The following is a 22,343-nucleotide window of genomic DNA, read 5'->3' on the forward strand; positions in this document are numbered from 1 at the left end:
TCATGTTATTGGCTCTTTATATCTTAGAGATAGTGGTCAGAATATTTTGTAGCGTGCTTGGGTCATATCCACACTGCTCCAATCGTGTTATTGCTTCTTTTTTTTTTGCTACGAACACCTGTTCTTCGCTGCAATTTCTTCAAATTGGCAGTAGCTCATCGTTTGGAATATTTTGATATTGTGTTTAGGATGGCAACTTTCTGCCCTTAAGATGGCGTTGGCTACTGTCTTTTCTGTACAGTTTATTATGGCCCTAAGTGTGAGGTCCAAAAAGTTGATTTATTTTTGGGAAAAGTTGGAAGTTGTTCTGATGTCCCATGGATTGTTGTATAGGTTATGTAGAAACCTCTCTAGCAGATGAATATCTCCCTGCCATATGCAAAGAATATTGTCTATATAGCGACGCCACAGTACAATGTGAGTGGTGAACCTGGGAAAAGTTCAGGTCCCATAACCAGTATTTTTCCACGTGGCTCATGAAGATACAGGCATATGGTGGCACGAATTTGGCCCCCATTGCAGTTTCGCGTATTTGTCCACAGATTTTCTGTTGAAGCTGAAGATGTTGTTATGCAGACAGAAGTCTAGCATCTCTAGGATAATTTTATTGGTTTCCAAGAAGTTGGCTGGTTGTGTCCAAAGTGATTGTTGTACTGACCTCAGTCTATCTTGATGTTCAATCGAGGTATAAAAACTCACAATATCAATGCATACTAGAACAGAGTCGGGTTCCCATGTAATGTCTTTGACTTTAAGTAGAATGTCTTTGGTGTCCAGTACAAAAGAGGGGATGTCTTTCATCAGTATTTGAAGTTTTTTATCAATGAACTCTCTGAACCTGGAGCAAGATGAGTAATGCCCGCTATAATCGGTCTTCCAGGAGGCAAGTAGTATTGCTTTTTGGAAGAAGATAAAATGTGGGCATAATGGGATGTTCGATGTAAAGAAATGCCTTTTCTTCATAGGAGATAAGTTGAGACCCATACCATGTGGCTAATTTTTCCATTAGCATGTGTAGGATGTCAGGTTTTGGGTCCTGGGCAAGAAGTTGGTAGCATGTATTGTCGGATAGTTGACGATGTGCCTCATTGATGTAATGCTCCACATGTAAGGCTTCTGGGTAACCCCCTTTGTCTGCTTCCTTGAGGATCAGGTCCTGCCTCTCCTGTAGTGTTCTTATTGGCGTTCTCTCTTCCTTAGTGATGTTTTGTGGTAGAAATGTTTGTTTTTCTGATATTTTAGATATTCTTTTTCTAGATCATGGGTCACCGCTAGGTGAAAAGCGCCAATGCTGTTACCAGCCGGTAACTGCGGGCTGAAAGAGGATTTCTTGGTCCAATTAGTATTCATAGTCATGTCTTTGTTGATTGCTAAATCCATCGCAGTTCTAGTTAGTGAGTTTGGATCTGTCCCTTGTTCGCTTAGGTTGGTCAATAAGTCTATGTTCCCAATATCTTGGATGGAAAGATTAGAGCTTTCTAGTAAATTTGAAGAGATCAATCTGGGTTTGAACTAAATTCCAGGAGGCTGTGGGACAGAATGACAGTCCTTTATTCAATATCTTTAGTTGATGACCAGAGAATGTAATATTCAAGAGGTTTTTCACCAGACTTTCTGTAACTATGTTCTTCTGTCCAATTCTTTCTTCCTGGCCCTTGTGGTTACCCCTAACCACATGCGGACCCACACCAAAGCTGCTTATTTTCCCGTGGCACCATACCGTACCGCTATGTGGGCAGCCCGCACCTTTCCCTTACCTATGTACCGTAATTCTGTCTCCCCTCTTTAAGATATCCTTCTTTACGCAGCGGCAATCTTAGGACTATATCCAGGCCTTTATCTATTTTTACGGTAAGCGTGGGCCCGTGAAGCACGCGATAAATTAGGCACACCTTTTCCCACCTATAGATATTTGGTCCCAGAACTAGAATCCTTCACGTTACTTATTCCTTGAGCTGTACAAATCAAGCACTCCTATCCCAATACATTATTAAAAGGCCTTTATAAACCACCTAATGATATTCTACACAGGCCGTCCACCATTATACCACCACGGAAGGTACTGGTTTCCATATTTTCACTGGACCAAATTCTTATGATGGATATAAGGATATAAGCTAGTGCGTTGGCCCATTACAAACCACACTTTGCTCTGTACATCTAGATCTTAAACTAACTAAATTGTATGATATCTATTTGTCTTCAATTCTTCTATGACACATGACGTTGCGACCTGAACACCGACTTCCATATATACTATTTTTTGAACCTCCATCAAAATGTTTATGTCGTATGTTACTGTAATGTAATTTGGGACTGCTGGGGAAACTATCTTTATTCTGTAATACTTTCCATATACTATGACACTACTCCGACTCTCACATACCCTGATTATGTGTCTCACATTGTCCAACTTGTCGCCGACACTAATTAACACATTATGTGTGTGCCTCTTCGTATTTTCCTACTCCCTTTTAAGTACTACCTCCTACTCTTTATCCCTCTTTCCGACCTTGTCCTGGAATGCTCCTTATGACCTGCACTGCCACGCTGTATTTTTACTACTTTTGCACCATACATGTTGTCTAAACTGATTTATCCTTATGTCAAAATCTTTCACTTATCCTATCCTTCTTACTTTGTCGCTATGAATATCATGTTCATAACTTTCCTTCCCTTCATTTTCTCTCAACCCTCTTCCGGTACTTACCTTCGAATTCACATCACTGCACCAACACTACACTATCATGGGTGATTTATGCTGTCAACTGCATTGTTGCGATTTTGCAAATATGTTCTCAATTTTGAATTTTCCTTTGCATGTTATAATCTCTTGTATGTACAGCCCTGAGGAAGCACCAGGCAGGACGGCCACCTTTAGGGGGCGAAAAACCCATTGGCTGTAACTCTAGCCCTTTTGATTTATGTATCGTTGATGCTTCATTTGTGTATATGACTCAGAGTTTTGGAAAGAGTTAAGCTTCATAATAACGTCTTACAAAAACCTTTTTATTGGAATTTGTTCCTAGAAAAGAGTGACGACCTTGACCTGTCCTGACAAACCTTCAAGCATCCAGTCATGCAACATAAAAGATCTTTATTCTCTACAGAAATTATCAATGTACGAAAGTACAACTTTTGACCAGGATAAACAATCAACTTTTGTTTGACAGCAGTCCACAGCGAGTTGACCGTGAAGTGTACACACTGGATTTTACTCCTAATGTTTTTAACAAAAACCCTTTTTATATATAACTTTTGAACACTACTCCCACTTTTGTAATATTTTGTTTATTAAAGTTTTCACTTTTTAACTAATGTGATGTGAAACTGTTAAGTAAATTTCTTTTTTTAAGTATTGCTATTTTGGTTTGTTATTGACATGTATGGCATGCATTTCTCTCAGGAACCTCATGGTGCTAGAGCAAGCAACCACAGATGAATAAGTACTTCATCACAGTTAAATGTTTAGCCTTTAGTCGATCATATTGTTTTGGCCTTGTGCAGCTCAGTCTCAGGACTGGGAACTCTGAGGGCTTCACTGTTGGTTTTTTTTGCCATAGGGCAGCGCAGCAGGCCTTGCTGTTGCGCAGCCCTACGGCAAAATAAAAGGGCAGGAATGCACCGTATCCATTAGGTACGGTGCATTCCTCTCCTTTTCCCCACTGAGCGCCAACGCAGGCACCTTTGCACCATGGTGCAAGGGTGCCGGCGTTGAGGGATGATTCTTTTTGTGCATGAAGGGAAACCTTCCTGCACAAAACAATCACAAGAGGCTTTTTCCTCTTTCTATGTGTGCTGCAGAATGCAGTACACATAGAAAGAGAAAAAACTAGGAGAAATGAAGATATTTCTCCTCGTTAGGTCTCCCTTATGCCTTCCCTGGCGAGGTGCACGTTTTTGGTGCTGCCTCAGACTTACGATTTCTCATAAAATTGGGGCAGTGTCAGAAAGCCATGGATGTTACTGGGAAGGCCCCAGCAACACCCATGGAATGCCCCTTTCACACAGTAAAAGTGCCTCTAGGGCCTTATGAGGCCCTCTCTCTCTTTTACAATTTAACAAGTATTTTTTACCACACACAATATTTGCTAATTGGTAGGAGCCATACTCATGCAGATAGATAGAATGCACCTTTCAGCTGAATGTCAGGCATGGGAGCTGAATATTATAGCAGCAATTCCTAAGGACGGAAATCTTAAAGTGATTACAAATATATACTTATGCCACTGGCAAAAGGTTTTATTTCTGTAAACTGAGGTTTTTCTAGATGCTTCTTCTTAGAAATGGGAGTCTCTAGTTGGCAGAGGTAGGTAACTTTGTCCAAATAGGGACCCTTGCTTCTAGTCAGGGTATGTGGGATACACTTCTAAAATACCCCCTGATCACTCCCTTGGTAGCTTGGCACAAGCAGACAGGCTTTTCTCAGAGGAAGTGTGTAAAGCATTTGTGAACACATACAGTAATACAGCGAAAACACTACAAATGGACACCACACCAGTTTAGTAAAATAAGTAATCTTTATCTAAACCAAAACAAGACCAAACAACAAAAAGCCACAATACAGGAATAACAATATGACTTTCAAATGGTAGAAATAGTTCAGTTCAAAGCAAATTACAGATTTGACACTTTTTACACAAAGTTCCTTGGATGCATTGTGCACAGAAGCCGAAATTACTGGAGCCGAGGTGATGCATCGGTTTCTTACTGCGTGGGGAGGCGATGCGTTGGTTTCTTACTGTGTCCCCCAACGATGCAACAGACTTGGCACCGGGATGCGATGATCAGGGATGATGGGTGGGTTCCTGCAGCCGCACAGCAGGCCTTGCATCGGAATCAGTGCGTTGATCTCGGACTTCAGAGATCGGTGCACTCGATGCGGCGTGCGGCAATTTCTCGAGCCGTGGGCAGGTGCTGCAACGATTTCTTCGGCGATACATCGGAAACAGGTGCAAATTTGTCATGCTTCTCAAAGTTGCATTGCTTTTTCCAGATCCCAGTGGCAAAACAGCCTGCAGAGGTGCAAAACAACACAGGCACCTCTTAGCAGGTCAGAACTAGTAGCAAGGAAGTTCAGGGGAGCTGGTGGTGAAGTCTTTGTGTACCTGAGACTTCAGAACAGGAGGCAAGCTCAATTTCAAGCCCTTGGAGATCCTCCTCAAGTAGAGGACACAGCAAACAGCAAAGTCCTTTTCCCTTTCCTTGGCAGAAAGTAGCCACTGCAGGCTAAACCCAGACAAAACTCAGAACAGGGGCAGTATTCCGCCTCAGTTTCTCCAGCTCTTCTCCTTGGCAAAGGTTCCTCTTGATTTTCAAAAGTGAGCTAAAAGTCTGGGGTCTGGGACCCTCTTTTTATACTGAAAAATCCTTTGTTCTCTGGTGGCAGAGAAGCCAAAACCAGTTCTGTCCTCTCTGGTGCAGCTTCCTGGCAGGAGGCAGAGACTACATTATGGAAGGCAGACCAGGCCCATTCAGGTGAAAGGAAATCTCCTCCCTCTACTATAAATGCAGCCCAGCCCTGACTCACCCAGATACTCTAGAGCCACTGCACATCCCCAGCCCCTGTCACTCCAAAGCCAGACAGTCAATAAACATCCTAGCAGAGGCACACTGGATGGCTAAGCAAGAAAAGACCTACTTTCTAAAAGTGACATTTTCAAACACAGAATGTAAAAATCACCCTCACTAAAAGATGCATTTTAACATTCCGAGTCCCAAACTTTATTTTTCCTACCTTGTTTGGAGGGGTAGTTATGCTTAAAAGGTGTCATAAGCACACTCCCCATTCTATCCTATGGGAACAGGTAGCCTTCCAATAGTGAAAAACGAAATTGGCAGTACTTCACTAAGGACATGCCAAACACACCAGGGCATGTCCTACCTTTCACATGCACTGCACCCTGTCCACAGTGGTACCTTGGGCCTACCTTAGGGGTGACTAACATGTAAGAAAAGGGAAGGGAAGGGCCTGACAAGTCGGTGCACTTGCCAAGTCAACATGGCAGTACTAGACTGCACACAGGCACTGCAATGGCAGGCATGAGTTACATTTACAGGCTGCTTATGTGGGTGGTGCAACCAGTGCTGCAGGCCCACTACCAGCATTTGATTTAGATTCCCTGGGCACACACAGTGCACTGTACTAGGGACTGACTAGTAAATCAAATAAACCAATTATGGAAACACCAATCCATAACAAGAATTTACAAAGGGAGCACTTGCACCTTGGCACAGAACAGCAGTGGTAAAGTTCCCAAAGCATTTAGACCAGCAAACCAAAGTCCAACACACAGCAAAAACACAGGACGTAAAGGTAAAAATGCAGGGGAAACCCACGCCAATAATGCCATGTCTATCACGTATCCCCTCCAGATGAAATGTGGGGAGAACTACCCACCCTCTTGGGAGTTCTCTTCACTAGAGCGGAGAAATCTGGACAGACCATCAGCATTGGCGTGTTCTGTACCAGGGTGGTGTTCCACCGTGAAGTCCATCCCCTGTGGGAAAATGGCCCACCTCAACAGCTTTGGATTCTCACCCCTCATCTGCAAGAGAGGCCTGTGGTCAGACTGAACCAAGAAGTGAGTCCAAAACGAGTAGGGCCTCAGCTTCTCCAGCGCCCAGACCACAGCAAAAGCCTCATGCTCAATCACACTCCACCTCTGTTCCTGTGGAAGTAACCTACTGCTAATTTTTCTCCTCATTTTTCTGTGAGAGCACAGTCCCCACACCATGCTCTGAAGCATCTGTATGCACCACGGATTCCTGTGAGAAGTTGGGCGCCATGAGCACGGGCACATCAAAATCTTTTTGGAAGGCATCAGTCCAATTCACCTTCCTGGGCTGCTTCCTGGAAGTCAGCTTGGCCAAGGGGCAACAATGGTTCCATATCCCTTGACGAATCTCTTGTAATACCCAGTAAATCCTAAGAAGGCTCTCACCTCTGTCTGTGTCTTGGGGGGTTCCTAAGCTAGAATGGTATCAATCTTTGGCTGTACGGGTGCCACCTGGCAGATCCCTGCTTGGTGTCCCAAGTACACCACTAAACCCTGCCTGATCTGGCACTTGCTTGCCTTGGTCGTAAGGCCTACCCTCTGCAGAGCCTTCAACACTTCCCAGAGGTGGTGCAGATGTTCCTCCCAGGTTGCACTGAACACTCAGATGTCATCCAGGTAGGCAGCACTGAAATCCTCCAGTCCAGCCAACACCTGGTGACCAACCTCTGAAAGGTGGCAGGGGCATTCTTCAACACAAAGGGCAACACCCGGAATTGGTAGTGTCCCCATGGCATTGAAAATGGTGACTTCTCCTTTGCCCCATCAGTTAAGGCAAACTGCCAGTACCCAGATGTTAAGTCAAATGTACTGAGGTACTTGGCAGCTCCCAACCGATCGATGAGCTCATCAGCTCTGGGGATGGGGTGTGTATCAGTCCTGGTGACTGAATTGAGCTCTTGGTAGTCCACACAGAACCGGAGTTCTGATGTGGCACCAGGTGCAGCAGCCTTCGGGACCAAGACCACTGGGCTGGCCCAAGGGCTGTTTGAGGGCTAAATTACCCCTAGTGCTAACATCTTGGAGAACTGCTCCTTGATGCAAGCCTTGACCCTGTCAGTCACTCTGTAAATGTTGTGCTTTACAGAAGGACTGTCCCCAGTGTCCACATCATGGACACACCAGTGTGTGACACCGGGGGTCAGGGAGAACAGAGCAGCAAACTGTCCCAACAATTGGCAGCAGTCACTCTGCTGTTCAGGGGTCAGGGCGGTAGAGAGTGTTACACTGTCCACTGACCCATCATGTTCCTTAGCAGACAGGAGGTCAGGAAGAGGCTCAGTCTCCTCCTCTATTCCAGCATCTGTTGCTAGGAGCATGCCCACTTCAGACCTCTCCAAGTGGGTCTTAAGGTGATTCACATTCAGGACCCGCAAAGGTTTCCTTCTAGACTGAAGTCCACCAGGTAGGTGACTTACTCTGGCACTCCACCACCTCTAATGGCCCAGTTCACTTATCTTGGAGCAGCAAGGCTCCACTGGGGCCATGACCCACACTTTCTGGCCAGGCTGAAACTCGATCAGAGTGGCATTCTGATCATAACACCATTTCATCTCCTCCTTGCTGGCTTCCAGATTCACCTGAGCGAGTTGCCTGAAGCGCTTAGTCTGGTTCCTGAAGGCCAGCATGTAGCTATATACATCCTAGGGAGGTTTACTGGGAGCTTTCTCCCAGCCTTCTTTGATCAGACTTAGAGGTCCTCTTACAAGATGCCCATACAGGAGCTCAAAGGGACTGAACCCTAAGGACCTCTGAGGTACCTCTCTCTAAGCAAACAATAGGGCATGGTAAGAGGACGTCCCACTTATGCCTCATGGGTTCACCAAGACCCATAATCATGCCCTTCAGGGTTCGGTTGAATCTCTCAACCAGCCTATTACCTTGGTGGTGGTAAGGAGTGGGGAAATTGTAGGTAACATTGCACTCCTGCCACAAGGACATCATATACTTGGATATGAAGTTGGTACCCCTGTCGGACACCACCTCTCTGGGGAACCCCACACAGGAGAAAATCCCCATCAAAGCACAACCCACCACAGGGGCCATCACAGTCCAGAGGGTGATGGCTTCCGGGTACCGGGTGGCATGGTCCACCAAGACCAGGATGAACCTGTTGCCCATGGCTGTCTTGGGATCCAGAGGCCCCACAATGTCAATACCCACCCTCTCAAAGGGGGCGCTGACTACAGGGAAAGGGTGGAGAGGAGCATTGCGCTTCTTCCCACTCTTACCACTTGCCTGGCAAGTGTGGCAGGCCTACAATGTGTGTCAAAGTTCGTATGCATTTTCGGCCAGTAAAAGTGGATGACAAGCCTTTCAAAGGTCTTGTCTTGCCCCAAATGTCCTGAAAAATGGCATATCATGAGCCAGACCCAGAAGGAAGGGTCTGAAGCGCTGGGGAACCACCAGCACACGGGATGACCCAGGCTCAGAAACCTTAGGCTCACAATACTGGAGACCATTCTCCCAGTATATCCATTGTGACCCAGACTGATCACCTGCTGCCTTGTTTAAAGCCTGCTGCCACAAACCAACAAGAAAAGGGCATTTCTGCTGCTCTGGGCAGAATTCCTCCATGGTGGGGCCCCCTTCCTTTTTTTTTTTTAAATCTTTTTATTGAAATCAGGACAAGAGGTCAGATCAACATAACATTTAGAATTACAAGGCAAATTATATATTAATATATCGAATAGATATAGCAGAGATAGAGTATATAAGTCAGAATTAGAAATCGAAAATATATTACTTGTTCAAAAGCAGGTATAAAAGATTTTTTTTTTTTTAGCATTAATCAAGATAAGGAGTGAGGAAATTCATTCCTTCCCTCATCTCCCTCCTCTCCCACCTCTCCCAGCAGACATCGCTTCCTCATTCTTTCTTCGACTCCTTCATATAAATGAAGGCCCCCAGATTCTATCTATCTTCTGTTAAGATTTAACACCTCTGATCTTAGCAAGAGAGGATTCCATGATGTAGATTTCCTTAACGAGAAACCACCACTCCATCACGTGTGGCGGATTTCTTGAGATCCATGTCCGTGCAATAGTCAATCTAGCACATCCAATCAAAATGTTAATAAGATCGGCTTGTGGAGCGGCTAGTGAATTATTTAAGATCGGGATTCCAAGCAGTACATTGGTTACACTAAGTGTTATTGGTTGTAAGAGAATCTGAGCCATCCCCTGCCTTATTTTAAGCCAAAATTCCGCAAGTCCAGGGCACGTGAACAACATGTGCTCTAAACTTGCAGCTAAAAGATCACATTTAGTACAGCTTGTGCGCTCGTTATTAGAACTATTGCTAGACCATTTTGAGATTCTTTCTGGAGTATAGTATAACTGGCAGATAGTTTTATATTGTTGTAGTCTCAAACTAGAAGAATGAACAGAGCGGTTTATACTACAGAGAGAAGAAGAGATCTGATTAGCAGTAATATTTAAGCCCAATCGAGAACTCCATTTCTCCGCAATTTTCCCACAGTCGTCTAGTTTGAAAGAGATTAAAACACTATATCCAAAACTAATAAGTGATCTGACCTTGCTTGAGTAGAAACATTTCCAGATATCAGAATCTGAAATATTTGACAGCTTCATTTTAAGTATTAAGTAGTCATGAATTTGAATATATTTAAAGCGTGAAGTTTCAGGCAATTTATAAAGTGTTCTTAATGTCTTAAAGGGCAAAAAGCCGTTATTGCCATATAAATCACCAAGTGTTTCTACTCCAGCGGCTTTCCACATTGTAAATGTCCCATCATGGAATATTCCTGGAAGACCAGGATTAGCCCATAAAGATAGTTGAGGATGAAAAAAAGTCGTGTTACACTTAGTCAAAATGAGTTGCCATATTTTAACACTATCTCTAATAGTCTTAAATGTTACACGCTTGAAGTAGTTTGGGTCACTGGGAGTGGCAAAAAGAGGTCCAAAGGGCACACAGATTTCCATTTGTGCAGAAGAAGGGTCAACTGTCAGAATTTCCCAGGGCTATCTTGATATCTTTGAATAATTTTAGGGCAAGGGAGGAGTTATATGATCTAGCCCGCCCAAATAAAAGAAGAAATGCCGGGGGGTGTGAGTTTTTTGTACGGCCAGATTACTGTCAGGATACTGTCGAGCGGCGCTGGAGGCTAAGACAGCTTATTCCAGGCTTTCAGGCAAAAGGGGCTCAGGCATTTCTACAGAATCCAGCTAAACTAAAAGTTATTAAGGGTGGCCACAGTCAGTTTTTTACGTCGGAAATCAAGGCAAAAGAATGTCTCCAGTCAATCTGATTGTATTTTTTGCACTGTACAGTTTCGGAGATATTTGAGGGGGTGCATGGTGTCGGAGGTATAAGTGAGATAAATTGAGGATTACTCGTTATTATGTTTATTGCGATATAGCTATAGTTATAGTTATATGGTGAATTATGCTATGTGCTTCTTTACTGCTTTGTTTGTTTTTGGGGTGCGGGAGGGCGGCAGAGGTGGTGTCAAGCACGGGCTTTACCATCAATAGGGAAACTGTTTTTCCCAATGCTCGTTGAGGGAGGTTCAGGGTGGGTTGGGGTGGGTCATGGGGGTGGTGGGGGGGAAGAAGGGGGTGTTGGGGGTGGGTTGTAATCAATTCAGTGAGGTATAAGGATTGTATATTGTCTTTAAAAAATGTCGATTGTATTAAATATAAGCAGAGCAAGCTATCTGTCAAAATTATAGGGCGGTGGGGACCCTTTAGTGCTGTTTTTGGTAAGAAATTTTTTTCTTTTGAATGATGAAAATAACTTGCTGTTCATTGAATATCTGTGGTCTAAATGACTTTAAGAAAAGGCGTGTATTAGCCAGAATTGTTTATGCAAGTTCATGGGACCTGCTTTTTTTACAAGAAACGCATATAGCATGGTCTAATAGGGCCTGGCTCGGCTCTTTAGGGCTCGAAATGTTGGCCTGTACCTCTCAGGCAGTTAATCAAAAAGGAGTTGCAATTTTGGCTAAAAGTGGATTGTTGGAGGTCAAAAAATATAAAGTGGATAAATTTGGTAGGTGGGTTGTGATGGAGGTAGCAATCTCACAGCAAGTTATGACGTTGTGTTCAATATATGCACCAAATGAGGATGATCCAGATTTTTTTCAAGTAATTAATACAGAGTTATCTCACTATCCTCAGCCTATGTTGGTCTGTGGTGATCTAAACATACATATATATTCGCAGCTAAATATAAGGACAGCCAAATCTTATACGGGTAGGAAACCGAGAGCTTTTAGGAGCTTGCAGGCATTGGTTCAAGATCAAGGCCTCTATGATGTTTGGGAGGAGTTAAAATCAGGGCAAGATGGGTTTACGTATTTTTCTGCCCCACACAAGAAGATGGCACGACTCGATCTTTTTTTGGTCTCTGATGCTATACTAGTAAGGGCTTCTATAAATGTACCCCCCAAGATAATTTCGGAACACAGTCCAGTAGTATTAGAGTTTGAATGTGCTGGGTTAAAGGCCAAGGGGAGGAAATGGACCTTTGATAGGAAGTTATTGATGAATCATGATTATTGTAGCTGGATGGAAAAATGGATCCCTGAGTTTATTCAGTTGAATATTGGATCTGCTAGTACGGAGATTGTGTGGGACGCTCTTAAAGCTGGCATAAGAGGCGAGACAGTAAGGTTTGTAGCAAGGAAGCGGAAAAAGGACCGTCTGAAATCTCTAAATGATTTGGTGGCCCTCTCTATGTTGGAGCAAAAACTAGTTTCTGAGATAAAGTCTGCTGGGAGGGTCAGGGAGGTTCAAGCGGAAGTGGCCGCTTTTCGCTCAACTATATACCAAGGGTATGCCGATGAAGCAGCCGCCAAATACCAAGTACATAGAAGGGAGTTTTATGAATATGGGGAAAAGGTTGGGAGTGTCCTGGCTAAAAGGCTACGACAAAAGGAGGTTTATTCTAGGATCCTAAAGATTAAGGATATAGATGGGAATATATTAGAGACTCCCTCCCTGATTCATGATTCTTTTAAAAAGTATTATGAAAAACTATACACGGTAGAACCGGTCAGAGGAATACAACAATATTTAGAGGAAATGGGCTCTCTCGGATTAGAGGAGGTGGACAAAGATGAACTGGTAGAAAGGATCTCTTGGGAAGAGATCGAAATAGCTATGCTGTCACTAGCCTCAGGGAAGGCGATGGGGTCTTATTCAATCCCGTTAGAGTTTTATACCAAGTTCAGGAAGAGCCTAGCTGGGCTACTGACCTTGGTCGTCCAGGCTGCATTTAGGGGGTCTCCTCCGGCCTCCTGGTCGGAAACAGTCATAATAATTTTTAGGAAGAAGGGAAAGGATCCCTGCGAGCACTCCTCATACCGCCCAATTTCCCTTATAAATGCCGACAACAAAATATATTCGAAATGTTTAGCAAAGAGATTGGGGGCGGTTATTACACCCTTAGTCTCACTATGATAACATGGATTCATAGCTGGGAGAGGTACTACGGATTACGTCAGGCGACTTATCTCTGTCTTTGATTGGGCGCAGGCAATGGGGGCTCCCGCCGGGGTGGCCCTGTTGGATGCCGAAAAGGCATTCGACAGGGTCTCCTGGGAGTTTTTATGGGCAGTGATGAGATGGAAGTCCTTTCCTAATGATTTTATACGAGCAATACAATCTATGTATTGTACGCCGAATGCAATAGTATGACTAGGGGGAGAAGAGTCACAGAGGTTTACGGTTAGCAGGGGCACGCGGCAGGGGTGCCCCTGCTCCCCACTTCTCTTTGCTCTGTTTATAGACCCTCTTATAAATAGGCTGGAGGCTGACACCGAAATCTGTCCGGTTAAAGCGCATATATACTCAGTGAAAGTCCTGGCATATGCGGATGATCTCGCGGTGCTGTCTGCGGATATGAATAAGGCTATGGAAAGAATTGTGGTTGCCACTAGCAACTTTGGTACAGTATCTGGCTATAAATTAAATTTGGACAAGACACAGGTGTTACATACGGAGGCTGGTTTACCATTAGGGATGGACATAGCCATGGAGGCAACGTATCTAGGTGTGCTCATTTCTACTAAAATTCAAGATATACCAAGGATTAATGTTGAACCACTGATTATATCATCAAAAAACACTTTGGAGCGTTTAAATAGGCTCCATCTATCTATATATGGAAGGGGGAATGTTTTAAAAATGTCAATCTTCCCGAAATTTTGATATCTGTTTCGGGCGATCCCAATTATGTTTCCTAATATCTTTTTTAAGAGAATAGAGCGAATGTGCTCACGGTTTCTCTGGGGGTATCGGCGCTCTAGAAGGGCGATGAAATGGTTATATCTGCCGGTAGAGCGGGGAGGTCTGGCTATTCCTAACTTTTACGTTTACTATTGTGCTACGTTGCTCCAATTTATGGGTGTGTTGGTATCTGGGAATACTGAGGTACAGGAGGCTGCTTTTTCCCCATCTATCTACGAATGGTGTTTGGGAGAATCGGCGCGAGGGTTGTTGGTAAAAGTCCTGGAGCCAAGTTATTATAAAAAGACTCGGTTTAAGATCATTCAGGCAGCATATGCAGTATGGAAGAGGCTCAGGAAACAACTAGCTATCCCTACCATCACGTGGTATACACCCTTTGATTCGTATATTCTGCCTTCTACTGTATGTCATGATTCAGTTATGAGGAGGTGGTCACAGCAAGGTATAAGAGTAATAGGGGACCTATTAGAGATGGGTAATATTCTCTCTTTTCTGACACTACAAGAGAAATTTGGGGTTGGTAGGTCTGATTTTTTTAAATATCTGCAACTTAGAAGTTTCTTACAGGTTGAAATTGTAAGGGGGAACTGTCAGGTGTCTCAGATCCGGTTATTGGAGTTGATAAAAGGGAAATCTAAAAGAGGTCAAATATATAAAGAAATTATCTTGAAAGAGTCCGATGACATCCGTAAATTTGAAGCAACGTGGGAGGGAAAACTGTCATTGACCAATATCGATCTTCAGCTGGTATGGAGGACCGCTTATGCTATTTTGCTTTCTGGCAGTTTAAGAAGTCAAGCTTATATGGCTATGTTTAATTTATATTATACGCCAGCAAAGATTACAAAGTGGAAGGCCGGAAGGGGGACGAGATGTGCTAGATGTGGGTTATACGGGGCAGATTCGATACATATGTTTTTCTCCTGCCCCTCGCTCTATCAACTTTTATCGGATATTGAATGTTTTATTTTAGGGTCTCTGGGTATACCGATCTCTCTGACTGCACATTTGGTTTTGTTTGGGATAGAACATGGTATGGACTCGGGGAGGAAACTGGCACCGCACAGAGGCCTAAAGTTCATATGTATGGCAGTTCTGAGGCTATGTATAACATCTCAGTGGCTTGATCCCGAACCCCCGTCATTTGTTAACTGGAGGGCTAAGCTTATCTCATTGTATAATTTGGAAACCGCCCTTTATAAATTAAAAGGTAGGGCAAGGAAGAAACTGGGGGCCGCAATTTGGGAGCCGATTGCTAATTGGGTATTGTAATATATTTAATGATTAGTATCAGATTAATGTCTGTAAATTATGGATTATCTATGTTGCATTATGGCTGTATGTTTGTATATGTCCCTGATTTAAGGCTTTTTTCTGTATGTTATGAATTTTGTTTAAATATTTTGGCCTCACTGAATTGTACAAAAAAATAAATAAATAAATAAATTTTTTTAAAAAATGAAGTAGTTTGGGTCATTCGCTTTTGCTAAGAACATATTAGAATCCTCTCCCAACGAGAATTGGTAGCAGTAATATAATTGCTTGATCCGAATAAACAAACTACGAAGACGGCTGAGAAAAGCTGAAAAAATATATTGTCTGAAATCGGGGAAGTTGAGGCCACCTTGGTTAAGAGGTAGTTTAAGCAGAGTAATTGATCAACGAGCCTTCTTGTAGCCCCATATATAGCTGCTAAAAATCCCGTCTAATCGTTTAAAGTACGTGTTGTTAACGAAGAGTGGTATGGACCTAAATAGGTATAAAAATGTAGGTAATATACTCATTTTAATTAAATTGATCCTACCAATAATACTAAGGTGGGGCCCCCTTCCTGCTGCCAATGGGTCTGCTCAGGCAGGTCCCCCAGTTCGGCTACTTGCTCCCCTGCAGGCTCCAGGGAATCCCCTCTCTGGTGCAGCTTCCTGACAGGAGGAGGAGACAGCATTGTGGAAGGCTTACCAGGCCCATTCAGGTGAAAAGAAATCTCCTCCAACTACTCTAAATGCAGCCCAGGTCTATTCAGTCCAGACCTGACTCATCCAGACTCTCTGGAGCCACTGCTGCATTTTAACATTCTGAGTTCAGGCATACCAAACTTTATTTTCCTACCTTGTTTGGAGGAGTAGTTATGCTTATAAGATGTTATAAGCAAACTCCCCATTCTATCCTATGGGAACAAGTAGCCTTCCAATAGTGAAAAAACAAAATTGGCAGTAGTTCACTATCAGGACATGCCACACACACCAGGGCATGTCCTACCTTTCACATGCACTGCACCCTGCCAACAGGGGTACCTTGGGCCTACCTTAGGGGTGAATAACATGTAAGAAAAGGGAAGGGTAAGGCAGTACTAGAGTGGCAACAGGCACTGCAATGAGTTACATTTAGAGGCTGCTTATGTGGGTGGCACAACAAGTGCTGAAGGCCAACTAGCAGCATTTGATTTACAGGCCTGGGCACACACTGTACACTGTACTAGGGACTGACTAGTAAATCAAATAAGCCAAATATGTAAACACCAATCCATAACAACAATTTACCGAAGGAGCCCTTGCACTTTGGCCCTGAACAGCAGTGGCAAAGTGCCCTAAACATCTAGACCAGCAAAACGAAGTCCCACACACAGCAAAAACACAGGATGTAAAGGCAAAAATACAGGGGAAACCCACACCAATTATGCCAGTTCTAACACTTCTTGTTAGTAAGTATACAAAAATCAGACTCCTTACAGTATTCCCATTTCTCTGATATTTGTGAAATGGTTCAGAAGTTCTCTCTTGCACAATACTAAACTGTGTGCTGATGCTAACCAATTTATCCATAACAATTAACATTTCCATTTTTCTCACGCCACTCTTGCATACGCTCGATCACTGTTAAAGTTACTTGGGCACTAGCAGAAAATAAGATTTTTACATTTCCTTCTAGAGGTTGGAAACTAGCTGTACCGGAAGAAGGAAGTCATCACAAGGAGGTAAGTGACCAAGAGAGAGTACAGGAGAAGACAAGAGGAGAGCTGCCATGTTCAGTAACCTCACACTCTTTGATTAAACCCTGCCAAAGAGTACAGAGGAGACCCATGGCATGTTGACGCTGTTGCCCTTTTTTTCAGATAACAAGGAAGTGAGAAAGGACTGACATAGGTCAAGGAAGGCGGCTGCTCATTTATGGGTTATTTGCCGCTGTCCTATGGCAAAAGAAAAGGGCAGGAAATGCAGCGTATTTATTCGATACAGCGCATTCCTGCACTTTTCTCCTGAGCCTGCGAACAACAGGCTGCCATGCGCCAAGACAGGCACCTTTACACCATGCCTGCGTTGCGGTGATGATTATTTTTGTGCAGGAAGGGAAACCTTCCTGCACAAAAACAATTACAAGAGGCTTTTCCCTCTTTCTATGTGTGCTGCAGAAAGAGGAAAATGAGGAGAAATAAAGATATTTCCACTCGTTGTACCTCCCTTAAGCCTCCCCTGGGGAGGCATACGTTTTTGGCTCTGCCTTAGACTTACGATTTCTCATAAATCTGGGGCAGTGTCAAAAAGCCATGGATGTTGTTGTGAATGCCCCCAGCAACACCCATGGAACACACCTTACATGCAGTTTTCTGCGTGAAAGGGGCACATATTTATAAAACCATGATAAGCCACGCAGCAAAGCTTTACGTGGGCTTTTAAATATGCCAGTGGCACATTGCGCCACCGGAACATCTAAAAAGTGATGTTCCGGCAGTGCAATAGTGCTGGTAGCCTAGGCTTCTGAGTGGTGAAGTCTTAGCAAGTCACGCCTGACTGATCACCAATAGACATCAGGAGCCTTTTGATAAAAAACAAGCTAGTAATTACACTGTGACGATTAAAGCTGCCAGCCCAGCCTGTAGATACCAGTTTGATCCAAGAGCTTTACCAATCGCGTTATAGCTCACAAAATGCCAACCTTTACACAGGGGAACAAACTTGAATACAAACAAAGAATGTTTTGTTTTGTAAATGCGTCTGCTACCCTCCTGATTAGCTAAGCTGCCATGTAATCTATCTAATAGAGCTGTTGCGCATTATTTTAATCACCAGTTTGCAGTGGACTGATTGGAATTAAATGCCTTTCTTCTCAAAATCTGAAGTGAGGCACTTGCAGCGGTCTTCCAACATTCTAAGAAATTAAAGTGATGTTTTCTCATAAAAGCATAAACATTTGGGGACATATTCTCAAGAACCTATCGCTGATTTAGCTGCATTTATCGCTGCCAAAGGGGCGATTAATTTATTGCACCATTCACAAGCCGGTGCTAACATCCGATATCACCAGTTTTCCTGCGATAGCAGCCGCAAAAAACATTGCCATAGATGACACCGGCAACTAACGCTAATGAGATGCAGAGTAGGCATTCCCATGCAAAAAGCTGCAACAACACCACTTCGCAACATTCTCAATGACCAGCCAGATCGGCGATAAGAACACAAAACATGCGATAAGGCGCGTTAGGATCAGGGATTTAACACCTGCTCCGACCTGGTGTTAAGTCGGACGACACCCCACACCATAAAGGGAGCCCAGCCCAGAGCCACACCTGAAGAACAACAGATGCCATGGAGCTACTCATCATGCAGCTCGGAGCCCCAACAGGGCCACAACACCCACCACCACCACCCCCAGGCCCGCCACCCGCCCCCGAACCACCACAGAGGCAGTGCAGACAAAGACAGCAGACCTTCAGAAAATGCACCAGCCTATTACAGGCTCAAAAGGACAACCATCCTACGCATCCTGACCATCATTGCCCACAGGCTGACGGTACCAAGTCAGCGGAAAACCAACATCCCTCCGTTGATGTTGATGTTGATGGTTCTTGAGTGTTACTTCTAAAAAAAAATCAATGGTAAACCTACAAAGCAAAAAGATCCCCTTAGCTATGGGAAAGGTTTTACAATGGTAAACAAGTTGCCATTATCCAACAAAAACAACTGTTGTAGTTGGTAGGATGTTGGATGTGCTGCACAAGTTGGCCCCGTCCCACTCGGGGTGACCAATGCAAAAAGATAGACAGAATGCAGAACAATGTCATACATTCACCCCAGTACAGAGATCTGGGCCTAAATCCATCGTTTCTTTGCTCACCATGCCAGTCCATGTCATGGCTGGGTCCAAACTGTAATGGCATGGTGAGCAAAATAACGATGGATTTAGGCCCAAATCTCTGTACTGGGGTGAATGTATGACATTGTTCTGCATTCTGTCCATCAATTGTTCTTTTTGCATTGTGGGTGAGTCACCCCTGCTGCTCAGGTTTGGCTGCCCCTTATCCCTTTCAGGCAGTGTGCCTTTGACTTCTGTGCTTCGACAGTGCTGGGATGTTTGGGGCTTGGGTATATTGGGCTCTTGGTCGAGTTGTGACTCTTGGGCATGGCTTGTCCGCAGATGTTTTGTTGCATCAGGGGTGGTTTGTGCACGTGGATGTGTCAGAGTGTGGACTGCTCCTTTTCAGATGTGGTACACACTCAGCCATCTCAGTGTTGTGGCGTGCACAATGTCATGATGATTGGACTAAAGCCATGCTAATCGTCGTGTAGTGTCACTTGCATTGTCGGTGTGGCTCACATATACGATTCTTTGCTGGGTTGCACACGTGTGCATGTGTTGGTTGTGATATTGGTGATGTGTGGGGTGGGACCCCTTTAGGCCCGTTGTGGACGGGGGCCTACTTGGTGTTTGTATGTGTGCTGCAGTGTGCCACGGGTTTCAGGGACATGATCCAGAGTCATTGTGGGTGTGCAGTGTGCTCTGCTTAATTGTGCATGTGTGCCATTGTGCCTATCTCCCTCCATCCCCTCAGTCCCTGGTCGGTACTCATCCTGTTGATGTTGTGTCAGGTCATGTTGAGCAGTGTCCGGTGCCACAACTCCTGGCACCGTATCCCGACTGCTGACTGTGGCCACCATTTTCTCCATGTCATCCAGCTCCTGGTGTGCCGCTGGACCCCCACCTCCAATTTGCGTTGCTGCTTTCATGTTGGCATTGAGTTTCTTCTTGGTTTTGGACTTCACATCCTTTCAGCGCCTCTTGACCTCTTCCATTGTCCTCCTCAACGCTGCATCTGCATTCACATGGTCCAAGATAGTCTGCCATATTTGCGTCTTTGTTGCCAATGACACATTGGATGTGACGTACAGTTGTTGGTACCATTGTTCTATTACCTCCGTGACGATGATTCCGTTTTCCTGCGGACTGCCCCGCGTCTTCCCCTTCCTCTTCTCCTTGGCCTTCCCTGACCCCGAGGTTCCTTGCTGATCGTCAGTGAGACTTGTGGGTTTCGCGTTGTCCTCTGCACTCGGTCCAGGTGCATCCATGGCAGTTTATTTGTTTTTGTATTTGTTTCACACTGCTTTTATGGTGCATTTACCCACATGAGGCGTGGGAATTGCAGGCCTATCGCTGGTTATCGTTGATTTTTGTAACACGATTGGCCACATCACCACTTTTTTTTTGCGTTCGCGTTTTGCGTTTTTTCGGCATCGCGTTCGTTTTAAAGCGGTCATTTGGCGCGTTATTGTGAGACTATCGCATTGTGCCGCCGGTTTGCGAATACAACGTTAACACGGCGTTATTTTGCCGCGATAGACTGCGAAGTGCAAAGTTGCGTTATGCAAATTTTGTGATAGTTATCACACGTTCTTGAGAATATCCACCTTGCTATTTTCAATCTATGCCCAAAAGATGTTATTGTTTCTAAGGTTTTATTTTAATGTATAACAAGACACTGTAAATGGGTTAATGGGTCTCAGAATTGCATCAGAAATCGTAACAGTGAGCTACAACAAAGGCTTTTACAAGGTATTTTAGGTGGGAAACGTAAGGAACAAAAGTCACTCAAGCATAAATTTTGTTTTCCCAGCTCTGAATTAGGCTGAATATGAAGATAAACGGACACACAAGAGATTATCTAATTCCGTGTTTTAGAGATTCTGTAAGGTTTTAAAGTGAAGCCAGTGCAAAAGCGAATTTTATTTCCAAACAACAATTTTTTTATTACAAATGTGCAAAGCCTTTGTTTAAATAGCACATATACTAAACACAGATTTATAGTAGGCAGTCATACTTAACAATATAAGCCTGCAAGTGAAGTAAATAAATGCTGATTTAAGTTAGTCCAACTTTCAATGCCTGAAATTAATGCACTAACATCAAAGGCCTGTTTGGATGTTGAATCATTGTTTGCGCAAGATGTTTTTTCTCTACTTTATGCAGATGTTTAAATTTTCCAGAAACTTTCTGTTAACTAGTGAATAGGCACTTGTTTCGTATTAGACAACTGATAGGTTCTCAACTGGAGAAGAAGAGGCAACAGGAAGAACTAGTCATGAGAAGAACAGTCTAGACCACCGAATGCGAATGGTGTAACTTTTCAAGGTCTAATGTCTAAAGTCTATTTTATAAGTTTGATAAGATGGGAGTTTAGTTTTACTGAAACAATATTGGAGGATACAGAAGACAAAAATAAACTGATGTTGCAACTTTAAAAAATGTTGTGTTTATATTGGTGCGTGGTCCTAGAGTAGCAGCAGGATTCTAGGGGGCAGATTTATGAGCCCCTCGCGCCTCATTTACGCCGCCGTTGCGTCACTTTTGTGACGCAGCGGCGGCGCAAATCCTGCGCCATGCTGCGGGGTATTTACAACGTGACGCATCTGGCAGATGCGTCACGTTGTAAAGCCCTGCGCCACATGTAGGTGTTCTGGAGCAGGGGGGGGCGTTCCGGCGCAGGAACGCCTCCTAAAAGTGGCTGAGTGAAATCTACAAGATTTCACTCAGTCACTTTTAAGGCCATGAAGCGTCAAAACCCTGCACCTGCTTAAAGCAGGCGTAAGGATTGACGTAGCATGTAAGGGATAGGGCACCCCCGAGCCTTGCTGGAGCTGCGTCGCGCTTGCGACGCAACTCCAGCAATGCGCCGCCTTTTCGACAGGAGATGCGTCACGCATCTGCCCATCCGAGTGCCACGGTGCGCCGCATTGTAAATGCGGCGCATCAATGGTGGCGCACGGGTGGGCAGATGCGTCGCAACTCTTCTGGCACATCTCTGCTGATTAGCAGAGATACGCCAGACGTCATAAATCTGCCCCTTGATTCCTTCCCTGACTCTCTGACTGGAGTTTCATCTTTGAGTTTCTGATACTTCTCTAGCTGAGAGGTTGCTATACCTATTTTCATTGATTGTCTGCTGATTTAGAGCGGAAAATACTTTCCAGCTTGACATGCAGTGGTTTTATGCTTATGCATAGGTTTCTTGCATCTGAACTCTTTATTGAATATCTGAACTGACACCTTATTCTCACCCTTTAAATATATAGATTAGGGAACTTTCTTTATTGAAAAACACTTGCTTCATTATAACAATAATCACTATTGTTCAAATGTTCTATTTTACCTATAATGACATATCACTTATTGGATGATGTTCATTTCTAATGCAGATGCTTTAAAGACTAATTCTTATTGATAAAATGAATAAAAACTAAAATATCTAAGAATAAAATTCTTCAACTCATCCAAAACTCTCTTTATTGACTGATCTGAA

The 22,343-nt window shown here is 44.0% G+C and overlaps 1 protein-coding gene across 3 annotated transcripts in view; it reads right to left on the minus strand.

The window, feature by feature from the left end:
• Positions 1 to 22,343, minus strand: part of LOC146831275 (sodium/potassium-transporting ATPase subunit beta-1-interacting protein 3) — a 2,306,425-nt gene that overhangs the window by 297,429 nt on the left and 1,986,653 nt on the right. The gene's annotated exons all lie outside the window — the stretch shown is intronic.

The sequence above is a fragment of the Triturus cristatus genome, chromosome 5_1, assembly GCF_964204655.1.
Source record: "Triturus cristatus chromosome 5_1, aTriCri1.1, whole genome shotgun sequence".
NCBI lineage: Eukaryota > Metazoa > Chordata > Amphibia > Caudata > Salamandridae > Triturus > Triturus cristatus.